Genomic DNA, 7500 nt, shown 5'->3' on the forward strand with positions numbered 1-7500 from the left:
ATTACCACGCCCCCTCTAAGAGTTGGTCCTTCCCTCCACGCCCCCCTTGCATCTATGAGTAAAATTCTCTCCTACTGTAGATTAAAAGGAAAATTAAAAAGAAGAGAATCTTTCTCTAGGACTCGCGCCTCCTCTGTAAATTGCTGACGTTGCCCTATATATATATATATATATATATATATATATATATATATATATATATATATATATATATATATATATATATATATATATATATATATATATACATATGTATGTACGATCTTTCAATTGAAAGACGAGACCGCTGCCAACCAAGCCACACAGGTCATAAAAGAAGGTGGAACCTCAGTACCACTGTACTGAAGGCTTTACCTGGGCAGGCTAACTGCTTGCATACCAGCGCGTTTTCCCATACTTCTCTATTCAGCAGTGACCAATTGATAGCTTTTCATTCGCAAGAAGTTAGTCTGCCCAGATAAAGCCTTAGGTACAGTGGTACCCAGGTTCCAACTTCTTTTATGACTTGTGTGGTTTGGTAGGTAGCAGTCTCGTCTTTCAAGTGAAAGACCTGGGTTCAATCCTGATGTGAGTCAGAAATGTATTTCTGTTCCATACTGATTATGTTGATTATATATATATAAATGTGTTTCTATTCATACGTGTGTTGATTTTATATATATATATATATATTATATTGATTATATATATATATATATATATATATACATACGTGATTGTGTGTTGATTTTATATATATATATATATATATATATATATATATATATATATATATATATATATATATATATATATATATATATATAATATATACATATATATAAACATACTTCTTACCAAATTTCGAAAACGTGCTCCAGAACTGTGTGGTATCATGTGGTTTCCTATCACGAATCATCTACCCGACATCACTAAAACATTTATTTTCATCCAAATGATTACTATAAAATTACCCTAGAATCAAGTTCCTGGTACGGACTGCCTTCGTAATATATAAATTTCAAAATCAAAATTCCACTTACCTGTTATTTCCCAGTCTGTTATTTCCCCGTCGTGTCACCTGGAGACCTCTGGACGTTTGGAGAAATTGTCCAAGTTGGAAGCGACAAAGTTTGCGCCATTCAAGGACATTTGGTCTTGCCCCGAGCTGAAACGAATATCAGAGATGGAGTTAATAATTTTTTTTTTAAAATAAAATTCTGAATTTGTAAAAATAAAAAGTTGTATGAGAGATGGAGCTGAAACAATAGTTTTTATTGTAAAATTCTGAATTTGTAAAAAGAAAAAAGCGTTATATAAGAGATAACTGAAAAAATTCGTATTTTTATTTTTTTTTTTTACAAAAACCTGAATTTGTAAAAAAAAAAAAAAAGTTACGTGATATCAAATATAATCTGTTGGCATGATAAGTGGAATGTGTGAGTGTGTGTGTGAGTGTGTGTGTGTGTGTGTGTGTGTGTGTGTGTGTGTGTGTGTGTGTGTGAGAGAGAGAGAGAGAGAGAGAGAGAGAGAGAGAGAGAGAGTAGGTGTGTACGAGTGGGTGTGAGAGGGAGAGAGGTGCACACGTGTGTGTGTGTGTGTGTGTGTGTGAGAGAGAGAGAGAGAGAGAGAGAGAGAGAGAGAGAGAGAGAGAGAGACTTGGAAAGTGAGTGATCCTCATGAGGCCTTTCCACGTATACTCTTCTCTAGGTTCTCGAATATCAAAAAGTCTACCATAAGCTCTAACTTTCAACTACAGGACCAAAACTAAAAATGGATATTGTGAATAAGGTGTATCACCCATTATACAAATCAGTTCCAAGCCGATATCCATGACTGATTATTTGCATGACAACGAGAAAAGGCATTTTTGCGCAAAAGCTGAAGTGTCCCAGATTCAGTATCTACAGAGTGAGTACCGGATGACGCAATCATCACGAAGTACCGGATGACGCAATCACCAGACTCAAAAGAACTGTTTACGTCAGTTGGGAAATGATTGCTCACAAAAGGCTTATCCAAACGATTCTGTTCGTCGAAGGCAAAGTCAAACACGAGCTGGAATCGTGAGATGTTAGAACCGGGGTGGGGGGGGGCGATAAAGAGGGATCTTACTTGTTTCAAGGAAGTCCGGTTCTTACTCTTTCTCTTTCCTCTCTCTCCAATCCACGAAGAACTCTGAACACTTCGATTTTTAATGCAAAAATAATCTCTCTCTCTCTCTCTCTCCATTCCATGAAGAGTATACTCTGAATATTTCGATTTAATGATGATAAAATAATCTCTCTCTCTCTCTCTCTCTCTCTCTCTCTCTCTCTCTCTCTCTCTCTCTCTCATTTCCTGAATACTTCGACTTTTAATGCCAAAATAATCTCTCTCTCTCTCTCTCTCCATTCCATGAGGAGTATACTCTGAATATTTCGATTTAATGATGATAAAATAATCTCTCTCTCTCTCTCTCTCTTACCACTCTGAATGCTTCGATTTAACAATGCCAAAATCATCTCTCTCTCTCTCTCTCTCTCTCCCTCTCCCTCCACTCCATTTCCTGAACACTTCGATTTAATGATGATAAAATAATCTCTCTCTCTCTCTTTCTCTCTCTCTCTCTCTCTCTCGCAGCAGCAGCAGCAGTCTGTGCTTGTGCAATCAAACCTCCAGCCACCAACCGTCGAAGCCAGGAATTTCAGGTCGTCGCCCCCTCTCTCACAAAGGGCGAAGGTAAAACTCTCCTTCTGCATTCATCCGGTTTAAAAGTCCTTCTGCTCCGCCTCCTTCGGTCGGTTTGTGTGCGAGAGGCCTTTTCTTAATTCACTTCATTCAGCTCTCGTTCTTTTTTTTGATACACGACTCAGTGGCGCTTTGTTGCGCTGAAAGTCGATTTTTTGGGTCGAGTGGCTTTCGATGGCGAGCAGTACGACGTGGGATAGGAATGTGTAAGAATACGCTTTATATATATATGTGTATATATATATATATTATATATATATATACATATATATAAAGCGTATTCACACACACATTCCTCCTATCTCATATATATACTTTCCATCAAGTCACGTAAGAACTTTTATATTGGTCAAACTGGAGAGTCATTAGACGAAAAGAATGGAACTACATAAAAATAAATGCAGATGTTTACAGGTGAAAAGTGCCATTTTCTTTCATGGAAACACCCTTTCCATTAACTGGACAGAGGCTAAATAAGATGGTTTATAACAATATAAGAAATATATATATTATATATATATATATATATATATATATATATATATATATATATATATATATATATATATATATATATATATATATATATATATATATATATATATTTATATATTTATAAACCATCTTATTTAGCCTCTGTCTAGTTGGTGGAATAAGTGTTTCCATTAAAGAAAATGCCATTGTTCACCTGTACACATCTGCATTTTCTTTTATGCATTTCATTCTTTTTTTTAATGACTTTCCAGTTTGACCAATAGAAAAGTTCTTACGTGACTTGATGGAATTTAATATTGTCTTTGTATTATCGTTCGTAATGGCTACATTACCTCCAAAATACTTGAGGTGATGGGGGAATATCTTTGAAGGCACTTCTGTGAGGCAGGACAAGCTGTTTTTTTCTATTATGGTATACATTAAAATTTTCCCTTGATCTCCTCTTACTTCTTCCTAATGCACACCATATTCTCTGGAAGCTCGAATTTCGAGTCAGTGGCCCCTTTGGTTGGCTTGTTCCATATGAATAGGGTTCTTCATTTTCTCAGTAATAATAATAATAATAATAATAATAATAATAATAATAATAATAATAATAATAATAATATTCTTTGGAAGCTTGAATTTCGAATCAGTGGCCCCTTTGGTGGGCTTGTTCCATATGAACAGGGTTCTTCATCTTCTTCTGAATATAATAATAATAATAATAATATAATAATAATATAATAATAAATAATAATAATAATAATATAATAATAATAATAATAATAATAATAATAATAATAATAATAATAATAATAATAATAATTGTTATCATAAACTCTGCTGCTCTTAATGCATTGTCTTACAGAATCAAAAAATCACAATTTTCTAAAAGTAAACTGTATTTTTCCTAACCATACAAACCCGAGGTCCTTTACATTAGGAATTACTTCCAGCTACGCTGAAAGTGGTATCTAATGTAAAGGACCAACGGTTTGTATATCGCGTCGGAACAATTTTAATTTCTTGCCTGGACTGCCAGTTATAATCATTTCATCATCCATATGCTCAGCGCTCTTCACTGATTCCGCTTTAGATTACAAATATCACAGCATCTCAAGGTTGTCTTGTTATTGAAGCACCGCACTGGAGTCACCTTCAGATCCCCAGCGGATACGTTCCATTCCCAGGGATGGTTTCGTGACTGGAAACATCAGGTTTATAGATCACCACATTGGAATTGGAAAATAAAAATCTACGCCAGAGGCCAAGAGCTGAAACATCAGGTTTATAGATCAGCCAATTGGAGTTGGTTGGAAGATAAAATCCAGGCCAACGGCCAAGAGCTGGGATCTCTGAGGTCATTCAGCGCTGAAAGGGAAATTGAGAGTAAAAAGGTTTTAAAGGTGCAGCAGGAAGATAGTCTTTTGCAGTTGCACTGTGCAACAATTGTTAAGAGAGGGTGGGAAGTAAGATGGAAAGAATGAGAATATGAAAGGAGGTCCAGTAAAAGGAATGAAAGAGGTTGCAGCTGGGGGCCAAAGGGACTCTGCAAAGAACCTTAAGCAATGCCTACAGTGCACCGCGTGAGGTGCACTGACGACGGTAGGCCCCATAAGGGGTAGATTAGAAAATAAAATGCTTTAGGTCACAGCAGATAACTGTCTAGTTCCATATCCTTTGGTGCATCCTTCTGATAACACAAATCCTACGAGATTGTCTTCTCTCTCTCTCTCTCTCTCTCTCTCTCTCTCTCTCAATCCAAGGAGTATTTTGAATATTTCGATTTAATAATGATAAAATAATCTTTCTCTCTTTCTCTCTCACCCTCTCATTGCACATCATAACATCTGAATAACAGAAGTCTCTCTCTCTCTCTCGTTATCTCTAGGAAACCAATTGAGTGTCTCTCCATCTCTCTCTCTTTCGTCATCTCTAGGAAACCAACTCAGTCTCTCTCTCTCTCTCTCTGTTTCGTTATCTCTAGGAAACCAATTCAGTCTCTCTCTCTCTCTCTCTCTCTCTCTCTCTCTCTCTCTCTCTCTCTCTCTCTCTCTCTCTCGTGTTTCGTTATCTCTAGGAAACCAATTCAGTGTCTCACTCTCTCTCTCTCTTGCGTTACCTCTAGGAAACCAATTGAGTGAAGTCGAGGATTTCCCAAATCCCGTTTCCCAAAGCTCATCTTCCTCCTCCTCCTCCTCCTCCTCCTCCTCCTCCTCCTCCTGTTGTGCGTTTTCCCTTCACACGGCCCCATCCCCAACTCTCGGGGAAAAACAGCCGGGGAATTCCTGAAAATTTTCCTCCAAGTCACTTGACAGGTGGAGGAGATACAACGGTGTCCAAAAAAAAAAAAATAAAAAATAAAATAAAAAATAAAATAAAATCAAATCAAATAAAAATTAGTCAAGGTTGGGATGACTCGTTCACATGTGCCGACGTGATGTTATTTTCTTTGGTATTTCTGCACACGAAGTTAGAACAATTAAACTTAACATTGTTCCGTTAACTTCATTATTATTATTATTATTATTATTATTATTATTATTAAAGGAACGTCATGATGGGGCGCTGTATTTGTTATTCAGATCTCATATCTCATTCTTTCAGAAGAGCAACATGTATAATATATTATCATTAACAAGTACTTCAAATTTCGGCTGTCGGGCCGAAAACTAGGTGGGCACTTACGGCATTTATTTCGGCGCTTGAAACAGTGCAAAGAGGGAGTTGGAGTGGCTGGACAGCAAAATGAAGAGCCCCATAAAATAAAGATGAAGTACATGGATCTAAAATTATACTAAGAAAATTCTTCTTCTTCTTCTTCTTCTTCTTCTTCTTCTTCTTCTTCTTCTTCTTCTTCTTATTATTATTATTATTATTATTATTTAGAAGATGAAGCCTATTCATATGGAACAAACCCACCAAAGGGGCCACTGGCTTGAAATTCAGGCTTCCAAAGAATATTATGGTGTTCTTTCTAAAGGGAAATACAGAGAGGTTGGGCAGCAAGACTGAAAAAAAGAATGCTGGAACGGAGGTCAAGTAAAAGGCTAATAAAAAAAAATGGGTGCAGCTAAGGAGCCGAAAGGACACTGCAAAAATACACTTCAATAATGCCTACAGTGCACCTTGTGAAATGCACTGACGACATTACCCCCACTGCGGGGGCTCATGTCATTTCTATAAAACAGAATCTCATGTCATTTCTATGAAATAGGATCTCACGTCATTTCTATAAAACAGAATCTCATGTCACTTCTATAAAGCAGAATCTCATGTCATTTCTATGAGATAGGATCTCATGTCATTTCTATAAAACAGAATCTCATGTCACTTCTATAAAGCAGAATCTCATGTCACTTCTATAAAGCAGAATCTCATGTCATTTCTATGAAATAGAACCTCATGTCATTTCTGTGAAATGGAATCTCATTTCATCTCTATAAAAAAGAATCTCATGTCATTTCTATGAAACAGAATCTCATGCCCTTTCTATGAAACAGAATCTCATGTCATTTCTATGAAACAGAATCTCATGTCATTTCTATGAAACAGAAGCTTCCACAAACTATCTTGATTCATTTGAGATTGCCAAACAGTAGTGGACCCTTCAAAACTTTGTGCTTTCAATGACTGAAAGCAAGACAATCGCGTCTTAACGCATCAAGCAATGCAGATCTGCTTGAAAGCGCTACCCAAGAATACCGCATTTTCAGGCAGACGGCCGCCGAGTGAAAGTTAACCTTGGAGTCAGGTACAAGAATTGAAGGAGTGCCGCAAGGTGAGTTTGTAATATATGGGACTTAATGCATTACTGGTCTTCTTCTGTTAAGATTCTCAGTTTTATAGGAAACCGCAGTCTCCATCATCACGTTGGTTTGTCAGAATTATTGGTCGCGTATGATCCATACAGTATACCTATAGAGGTCTGAAAAGTGGTTACTACAGAACGTTCTACAACAGTACAGTGCAGATACAGTATTGTCAGAGAAAATGCAACGCATCACTACCCTAATATTGCATTTTTATCTGTATCTATTTATCGATTTATCTTTTTTAACAAGTGGTACCTCTTCTTTCTGTATTTCCCTTTACTTCCTCTTACTTCTTCCTAATGAACACCATAATATTCTTCGGAAGCTTGAATTTCAAGTCAATGGCCCCTTTGGTGGGCTTGTTCCATATGAGTAGGGTACATCTTCCCAATAATAATGATAATAATAATAATAAAATATAACGTAAGACAGGGATTTCGGTCAGGTTATCATATCTGCAAAAACTTAATCTTAAATAATGACCCACTTTGCAAATAAT

The 7500-nt window shown here is 36.5% G+C and overlaps 1 protein-coding gene across 3 annotated transcripts in view; it reads right to left on the reverse strand.

Moving 5' to 3' along the window:
• LOC136845106 (glycine-rich protein 1-like) overlaps window positions 1-7500 on the reverse strand; it is a 154546-nt gene that overhangs the window by 125907 nt on the left and 21139 nt on the right. For all 3 annotated transcript variants that reach the window (XR_010855070.1, XR_010855071.1, XM_067114937.1), the window contains exon 2: window positions 1023-1147. The gene's annotated coding sequence lies outside the window, so the exon portion shown is untranslated. The remainder of the gene's footprint in view (window positions 1-1022; window positions 1148-7500) is intronic.

This window comes from Macrobrachium rosenbergii, chromosome 13 (genome assembly GCF_040412425.1).
Source record: "Macrobrachium rosenbergii isolate ZJJX-2024 chromosome 13, ASM4041242v1, whole genome shotgun sequence".
Classification (NCBI taxonomy): Eukaryota; Metazoa; Arthropoda; class Malacostraca; order Decapoda; family Palaemonidae; genus Macrobrachium; species Macrobrachium rosenbergii.